The sequence below is a fragment of the Ixodes scapularis genome, unplaced genomic scaffold, assembly GCF_016920785.2.
Source record: "Ixodes scapularis isolate PalLabHiFi unplaced genomic scaffold, ASM1692078v2 PGA_scaffold13__105_contigs__length_92229423, whole genome shotgun sequence".
Lineage (NCBI taxonomy): Eukaryota > Metazoa > Arthropoda > Arachnida > Ixodida > Ixodidae > Ixodes > Ixodes scapularis.
Genome location: NW_024609839.1, coordinates 81444247 through 81454251, shown reverse-complemented (window position 1 = coordinate 81454251; position 10005 = coordinate 81444247).

Below are 10005 nucleotides of genomic sequence, written 5' to 3'. Positions count from 1 at the left end.
GCGAGGAAGTCTTCCACGCCACTGCATGAAGCCCTTAACTGACGCCACGGTATCATGTGACACCCAGTAACGTAGGAGTCCGGTGGGTCCCATAACATTTTGTTTTATCTCACCGATTGATCTATCGATGAAATGAGTCATGAAACGATATCGGATTGGAATGTTCGCGACTTTGCAGAGGCGTACTTGTTTTAGTCTGGCCCAAGTGTACTCGCACAGACAGTACAATAGAATACGATACAATGCAATACAATGCAATATTAATTTGCTTCTTAAAATACAGTGCAAATGTAAATCCCACGTAAGCCAATGCCACTGATTCAGAAACTTCTTTATCGAGGTGAAATCGCGAGGAGAAAAGGGGACTCTTTCTTTCGTCTTGCCTTCGTAAAGCTTGATGACGTAATTTGTGATCGAAACCACCCGCCTGACAACAGTCGAGCGCGGCTCGTGGATAGGACACGAGAACTGCGCGAGCACTCGACTTGGGCTCGTAACAATCGACGTCTCGGCGGACACTCGGGTAGTGGAACGTGTCTAACCGTCACGGTGATGACAACCAGCTGAACACACTGCCACACCCCTTTCCCCGCTTTTGGCATCAATAAACGCTCTTTGAAGTGAATTAGAGCTCAACGCGAGTTTTCTACTTCGCCAACCCCAGCGCGTGGCTTTGATTAATGTTGGTGGCATAGGGTAGGCACCAGGCCACGTGGCCGCTTGTTCTGGATCCGGGTTGATGGGATGAACGATGCTTATATTTCTAGAATTTTTTTGTAACAACTGCCACTGACAAAAAAGACAACACTAAGGCGAGTTTATTTCCTATTAACGACAGGGAGTGATACTAAAATGTAGTTAGCGAAATAAGAAAAATCATTTCATGGCCCCTTTAAGGTTACGCGAATGGCGCGAATGACAACGAAACGCTTTCGTGGGCAAAAATTCTATTGGGAACGTGCGCGATCGAAAGCGTCGCAGTGGTTGGCCTTCACCGATTGGCTGAATGCTGACCGACAGCAAATAATTTCTCATCGAAAGAAATAAAACTATTAATGTAAGAACTCCAATTTTGACGGTTTTGGAAGTTTTGGTTTCAAACCGCATTAATTTCAAGCTTTCACCGTGTTCATTACAAACATCATCTAACTTGTTGTTCGCAAGGTAATGACGTCACGAGGAGGAACCATACGAGGGCGCCACCACAACATCTCGCCGCTAATAGCAGGCGAGTATAGATGTTCCGTTTCCAGCACGCACTGTTTCCTTCTAGCAGACTTTGGATGCGCGTATGACGAAGTGCATAAGCTTGCGCTCGAGATGGGGCATCTACTGGGCTTTTAGCCTGTCATCAACTACACATGGTGTTTCACTTAAAAGCGATAGTATTTTTTTTTTATGTAACTTGAACTAAAGACATTATTTCTTCGGGATTACGTCGTCCACGGCGGAGGACGTAAAACACGAGGTTGAAGTGTCCATTAAATACTCAACAAAAAAATCAATAATTAAATTGTTAACCTTTTGTTTTAGCTAGCATGTTTCTATTAAAGATTTGAAGCCGTGGTTTACTGAGGCAACATAAATAGACTTATCTAAAAAAAAAAAAAAGTCTACTTTGAATTTTGCGTGGCGAAAAGACAACGTAATACCGAAAGAAGCGTCTCTTCATTTTAAGTTCCCATTAAAAAAAAAATACTGTCAGTCTTAGATGCAATAGCCTGTATACTGATATCATTATTCCGATGACACATGGAAGTGTCCTAGCAAGAGGCGTCATACCTTTGTCACGAGCAGCAGGCAATAGCACAAGCCCGCTGAAAGCAGCAAATGATACTAGAGCAAGGAAACAAGAAGACATTTTTATTAACGTCTCTCCGATCGCGACAAGAAAGAAGCTCCTGAAAAAGTTTCCGTGTAGCTGACGTGAATTTTAACCGCTCCGGTCAGGCTATAATTTCTGGTGACACTCAGAATAGCAGCAGTGTATTCGAGGTAAACGGTTACACTTATGACGTCATACTCAATATGCTCAGTAATGCATCTGAATTGTCGAATTGGAATCAATTTATTTTGAGACAACATGTCGGCTAAGAAACGCTAGACAAACTCCTCCTGCAAGGCCCTCATTTCCCCACCCCACTCTTTCCACTTTATCAGAGCGAACGATGGAGAGGAGGAAACCGCCAATCACGGCGAGCAGAGGGCGTTATGGGAGGGCCTTGTCTGCTTCTCTTTAGCCGGAACAGACTATAGAGACTATGGACGTCTCAGCTATATAGTCTCCAAAAAATATAAGATTCCTCGGTGTTTTTCTGCTTCCTTCGTATTGCACGATTGATCAAATATGGCTACCGTCGGCTTAAACTCGATGAACTTACGTTTTGTATGTTGCCTTTAAGCGTCACAAAGAATACTCCGGTCAACGAATCGACGACGATATCGAGAATATTCCACCCAAAAAAGAGTTTCATAGCCGTCGAAGAATTCTAGAATGAAGACAAGATAAAAAGAAAAATACCTCGGTATTTACTTTTACCATAAATATACACAAAGATTAAGTGTTCAACGAATAAAAGAAGGTTTCAGCGGTTGAGCAAAGCAACATTGCGGAGCGCAAGTTCGTCTGCTCCTTGCACAGCGGTTGCGATGATGCCAGAACGCCCAGCTCTCATTGGCGGATTGAAAAAAAAAAAAAAAAAAATAGTGGGTACACATTAAGGCATCAAGCACCGATGTCTATCCTTCCAATCAAAGCCAATCATAGCTCGGCGTCATTCTGACGTCACCGGAACTCCTGCGCAAGAAGCAGACCACTTGTTCTCCGCATAAAATGCAATTTATGTTTCTCTTTGTTGCTTGATTCGTATTCCAGTCCAACCTAAAGTTACTATCCTGCCAAAGTATACGCCATTCCTTCCCTGCCTGCTAGACGGACACAAACAAACACTAACATACAAGCGACTGAAACCTTCCAAGGCGATTGGGATTGGTCTCCGTTGCTATGGCAATTGCTATTTCGGCCACTTTAAAACTTCGAAGCTTCGAGAGGGTCGTTTTAATCCAGTCGCACCAAGATCACCAAGGAGCATCATCGTACTGAAGGCGTTCCTCGCCAACACAAGCGTCTTTGGCACTGTGTGTCCAATCAACTTGTCAATCATGCCCATCTGCACAGATCTGTTACAATTATATCGTTGTTCTTGCGTACTTCAAGACAGTAAAATTATTTTTCAGTGCTTCCAAGCACCGACACAGAATGTGGTGGGGGTACGAAGATGTACGCTTGTTTCGCCGGTGTGTGGAATCTTATCTCTATAAAGCTACCGTTTACCAGTGAATTTAGGTGGCTCACGAAGAATAGGGAGTTGTAGTAGATCGTTTTTCTCCTCCGCTACGGTATCCGTAAAGAAAACGCCGCAGCTGCGTATGCGCGCCGCCAGCCTTGTCTGCATAGGTCAAGGTCTTGTGGCGGATTACGGAGCGCTATCCGGGCTGCGAGCTGCGCAAACGGTCTACTACAATTGTCTAATGACTAGGACACCTCACTGCGTCACTGTCTGGACAACGGGAGAGAAGTTCTGGGCCAACGTTACTCAAACACCAAGTTGGGAAACTCCTCCTTGAAACCTGGACCGTTCCCGTACACTGAGACCAGACTAAACGATAACAGCGTTACCTTTCAGCGACGAGTTTAAACGTGAAATTCGCATTATAAGACTATTTTCATGGTAAACACCATTAGGAGGTGCTCCAATTTTTGAGGTCCCAGAAAACTTCAGGTTTATTCGGGACCTGGATTATGGAACAGGATTTCCTGTTCCATATTCCAGGTAGCGAAAAGTTATATTGTTTGTTTGTTGTCTTTTTTTTTTCCGTAGGGCTCGTACTTTAGTAAGGGATGTCACGTGGTGATTCGTTATGATGGACGACTTTTCTGAGGAACGGAGTCGTGCATATGAACGAGATACGACTGTGGTATAGTATTTCCATCATTTATCACCCGGGTGAAAAATGCTGGGTCACTGAGGTGTGAACGCATGCGCAGCGTCTGACACGCCGCACAACAGCTACAGCGCACGCTCAGATGGCGTTCCACACAGCCCTGCAAATAAACATGGCAGCGCGCAGGAGGCGATTTTTGCGAAGGTTTATAAGGCCCGAATTGTAAATCAAAACAGTGGTGATAATCCAATTAATGCGAAGATGCAAGCGAGCTGGACAAAGGACAAACACAAAACTCCAACTTTCGGTCGCGCACCGTCCTTCGGGGATTATTATCGGCGTTGAAGCAATGGCTTTTTTTCGTCACACAGAAGTACAGTGACCGTTGTCCTGAACGCATTTGACCATGATGAACGGTGCGTACCGTTCATCTTGGTGTCTTGAACTACTGACCATTTTCTATGGTCAATTGTCCGAGATTCGAGGCGCTGATGTGCCCCATCTGGAATTCCCTAAAGACCCTGTGACCTGACCAAACTTATTTGTAAAATGCTGTCGTTTGCTTTTTTTTTTTTTCTTTTTGTCACTTTGATTTTGAAGTTTGGAGTTTTCGCATAAATTTGAATTGACGAAAATCTTATCTGCAAGTGTTTCTAGGATCTTTTCGGACTTATTCGAAAACACGAAACAATTGATATAAGCTAATAATTTGTATGCCCTTGAAGTAAAACTAGATCACTAGTGATTAAAAAAAAAGCACACCACAAAAAGGCATACTCACATCTTCTATTCCGATCACCAGAAAGAGACTCACCACGATCGTGACACACATCATGATCATTCGTGTTATGGCCACTAGCCTTACATCTGCGAGGAACCATTGAAAAAGAAGGGAATGTGAAAATGAATTTCTCTTTAATGTAAACCCTAGCATATAAATTACTGCAATTTACGAGGACTAATATTCTGGAGCAAGAAAAGTAGTAATGTGAGATGATGTGCGTTTCGTCCAGGAGTTGTCATCATTGCTGCGAGTCATGGTCCCTCCTCTAAACGAGGCTTATCAAGAGCCACAAAATGGAAGCCATATCACAAAGAAGCCATGGGAGTGTCTTCCTTCGGCTCCTGACCCAATAAACATAAGGACAGAGTCAGAAACTAAGTTTTATTGTATGAGAAAACAAGTTTTGTTTCCTCATAATTACTTAATTGAAGAATATAAACGAGTGTCTTGCGCTTCGACTCGCTTGCTATTACTCTAGCTTAATAAAATCAAGTAGTAAATCGTTTTCATCTCTGCGGATATTGTTGACCAGCGTTGGCCGAGGGGAACGAAATATCTTTAATACGTAATGGGCATACCTTGAGCCGATGTGTCGATGGAGTTGAGTTTAAGGTACATGGAAACGTCGTCTGCACTGACCACGGCAAATAGATGTGCCGTCAAGAACATGCTGTGGAACGTCTGCAGAATTGAAACATTGGATGAAAACACTAAATTTTCAAGTGGCGTTTTGCAGTTACTTGGAGGTAACAGTGGTTAGATTCTAGTTTAGCCAGCTCAATGTTGTGCAGTATTTTGAGCTCTGTAACAAGATGGCTTAATTTTCAAATATGTATATATAAGGTGTTTCAGAGAACGCAGGCGAAATCGCTCCTGCGAAAACTACTCATCGCAACCAAAAAAGGTTTGTGGCATTTTGGGCCTGGGCCAGGGGCCCATTTAGGAAAATTATTAAAGTCCTGGATAATTAAGTTGTTAATTATTTTTGCGTAATTAACTTTTTTAATATTGTGTTTAAGGGCATGGTTTAAATTAGAAAATTGCTCAGCATCATCGAAAAACACTAAATCAACAAATTGCAGAACGATAGAAGGCACGCGAAGCATTTTACGGCTTCTGAAAACCGCACAAAATCGACGGGTTTTTAAAGGGATACTTAAACGAAATTTTAAATATTCCCGTCGTGTTCAAAAATAGGTTGAATATGATCAACAGTATCCGTAAATGACAATCGCACGTTCGTATTTTAAGCCTGGTGGCTGTATTTTTCATTATAAACGGCCCACTCTGGCAAGCGCTTGAAGAAGGCCCAACGGAGACTACGTGATATCCAACGCAATCGTGACGTAGGTCGTCTCAGGACGAGCAAAGCTACGGCGAGGATGACGTCGAGAGGATGGTCTAATCGTTCCAGCCACCGAAGCGGCTGCTTTTGTAAAAATTTTGAGTTACGGGTTAATCTTCTGTAATCTTGTAGGGGGACAATAACGACTTCTGCGACACACAAAAGGCATTCTCGGGAAGAGGGGAGTTCCTCCTGCCCCTCTTCTCTCGTCGTGGCCGGAGGCGAGACAACCTCCGTCACTAGCTGTCAAAGTTCCTAGACGGGCATTACAAACGAGGCGTTAGCGACATCCACCAGGTGCTTTTAGCTAATCGTTTAATTCGTTTTAAAATTCCTTTTCGTGACTTTTTTTAACAAGATATTGGTATGTTCGATGCGATGCTGCTCCTTCGAACACATATAGACCGAAAAATGAGCGCCGAAATTTCGTTGTAGTATCCCTTTAAGTTTTGGTTTGCTATCGGAGCGCATCTCAGCCCCGGCGGCACCCCGCTCCGTAGAGAGATAGTGCAACCAACCTCTGCTGCGCTGCGCGAAATAACAAAAGGAAGTGTCTATTCTGCCGGCAGCCGGCAAAATAACCGGGGGGAAAAAGTGCCGGCAGTAGTCGCCTATTGGGTCTCGTATAAAACGGATTGTAAACACGCCTATTCTAAGCTGTGGATTAGCTCAGTGGTTAAGATGTGCGCTTCGTACACAGCAGGATCTTAGTTCAATCCCCCGAGAAAATTTTTTTTTTTTTTTTTTCTTCGGACTTTTGTTTTTTGTTGAGGTATTAGGCGATATTTACGGCATCTCTCTTTTAGAATTACCACTACAAAAAGAACACGCAAAAAAAAAAAAAAAACACGAATGTTGTTGACGAAACACTTCCTTTTTGGGGGTGAATGGAGGACAGCGGGGCTTGGGCCGGCCGGCACGCCGTCGCGATGCGGTGATACTGGTGGGCCAAATAGGTCAATATATTTCTAATGAGCAGCCGCAGACTGTCGTCGCTAAAGGAGGGGGAGGGGGGGGGGGGGCTATGTTAACGAGCGCCCCACTGATACACGCGCCGGAGGCGACTGCCGGTAGAATTTCGGAAAAATTATTCTGCCGGCTGCCGGCAGAATAGACACTGCCATAACAAAAAGGTGCAATCTGGACAGATCTGGGGACTCGCTGCAATTATTTTGGGTCGCTCAAGAACTCACGAAGCAGACGCTGGCCATCGTCTGAATCCCGGGCTTGTTCTTCAGCATCAAGTATCCGGTCACGTCGTCCGTTCAGCTATACCAGTGAATGGTTCGAAATATGGTCGTTGTTGCTGTGCTTCTACTTCTTCTTTCCGAGTTAGTGTTGTGTGTACGTTTATGCCAGAATGCTCGCGCTGCAGAGCCCAGGGATCCTGGGTTCGTGTATCACTACTGCCTGATCACGTGAAAGACCCCAGGTTAGCAGTCGTACTGCACTGGCTGAATTGCTCATCTACAGTGTAAGCCAGTGTCGCCCCGTCCTGGCAGACCTTACGCTGTATAAATCACTTAACGTCAAATTTGACTTTGACTTGTTTATGCCTGAAGTTAGTCTGCCTCAACGGGCGACTTGTCTCTCAGATGTAGATAAGCACTTTAGCCAGTGCAGTACCACAGATAGCCCGGGGTCTTTAACGTGCACCGCGGTGTAGCAATTAAACGAACAGATGCCGGTACGATGCTTATCCAGATCGAAACGGGCAGGGGTAGGGATTGAACCCAGAATCCCTGGGTTCTGCGGCGCGAGATTTCACTCCACGTGCTGCGAGCTGCATTTTCAAATTTTCGTACCGAAATGCAAGCTTCTTACGCTCGTGCGAGTTATATTTTGGTGCACTACACAATATGCGATTAGTCGAATCTAAATTTACCCCAGCGGAAGATTCATTCCACGATTCCTTGAATGTGAGTTCGTTGTGAGCACGCGCTCTAAACATCGCCCTCAAATATGGTATCCACTCAAAACCACATATTGCTTCCATCTGGCACACACATTTCTCCTGTGCTGACAACCAGAGAGAAATCTTTCTTGAATATGACAGCCCTCGTCACAGAAACTTATGAATACATTACTACCAAATGCAATTTGAGTACAATTAGAATTGCCTTGCTCCAAACGCAGTTTCACTACAATTAAAATTACTACTAAGTCAAACGTAATTCATTACAATTACAAATTACTTTTCAAAAGTAATGCAATTACTTTACAATTACTTATTTCTGAGAGCGACCAGACTTGGGTCATATAACTTTAAAAGAGTTGTATAAAATGCAAGACATTAGCTCATTCCATGTACTAATGTTTGAGGAGGCTGAAGCATCGCTGCATAAATGTCACATATCAGGCACGCGTAGCCAGGATTTTGATTCGGGTCGGGGGAGCCTTATGCCTCCCCCTCCCCGCCCCCCCCCCCCCCCCCCCCCCTGGTTACGTGCCTGACACGTATTGAACTTTTCTATTATGAATTTTGTTAAATTTACTTGACAGTTTGGGGCAATAAAGTACCACATTCTTATATTTTTGGTATATAATAATAAATTTGTTCATATAATCGAAGACGCCAGATCGCTCAAGAAATAAGTGGGTTGATGCACTTTAGTTGGCCAGGCAAATAAAAAGGCGACAATTAGTCATATATGAATACTTTGATATTGTTCATATAACACTACCATTCACACGCGCAAATACCACACATTCACATACAAACATTATGTTATTGCAAATTATAATGCCTCAGAAATATGTAAGAACCAAATCGAGGCTCTCGAAGCATTGGTGACAATATTCACAACTGCGAGGTCAGTCTCCAAAATGCTTATGCAAATAATATAAAAAAGAAAACGGAAATAAACTTGAAAATAATACAAACGTACAAATTACGACAGTATTAGAAAAAAGACGTCAACAACTAGCAAAAATAAAACAACAAACACCATACATAGACAAATAAAATTCCCAACTTCAGCTAAAATATTAAATTTCAACATCGTAAAACCCGAGACGTAGGACAAAAGGCAAAAGGCACCTGTTTAAACAAATCACGACAGAGCAAAGCAATATTGCATGAGCTTCCTTACACCGAATGTAACGCCCGTGGTAATGCTGAGGAAGTCGCACTTTTGAATCGTGACGATCGGCAGTCGTGTCTGCTATGCACAAGCAACAAAATGGCGACGCACATATCAATACCTTGGAACAGAGTGCCGATACTCTAAGCGTATCTCATTTAATCGCTCTAATTGTCACAACAGAACTTTGCGACTTTTGTCACTTTTCGATGCTTGTGAAGTGGACCCGACGCGACCGCCGGGTTCCAGGGGCGAAAAATACAGGGGCGAAAAATACAAACAAAAAAACTTGCCAGCTTACGACGAATTATCGATGACACGTACGAAAACACGAGGAGCAACAACGAGCATTAGAGGTCGCGGAGAATGGATCTTAGGGCGACCACAGCATCACCTCTCGTTTCCAAACCGAACTCCTCTAGTAACGTTGGTCTAAACTACAATAAGTATAGACGCTTTCTGTTTCCTGTCATTTTCAGTCACGTGGGTTCCGTGAGTGGCCAAACAAGAATGTGTGCCAATCACGCTTTTTTCGTAAACACCTGCCAGCGGCGTGAAGGGATCAAAACGACGTTTTACAACATACCAGAAGTGACGACATTCAAGATCGTGGCCTGGATGGAGGAAAGCACGAGTCCACAGTATAAACAATCAAATAAGGCAAATAAAAAAAAAAAATCCGTAGCGTTAAGACAAATCAGAGGAAAATGAAGTCACTAATGCCCGTGCCCCCCTAGAGCGACAGACTGAAACAAAAGAGAGCGACAAGCCTCAAACCCATGCAGGATGCCCGCGATGGTACCTTCGGCAGGCGTTTAGTCGTTCGGTGCTCGTGAAGTAACCGTGAG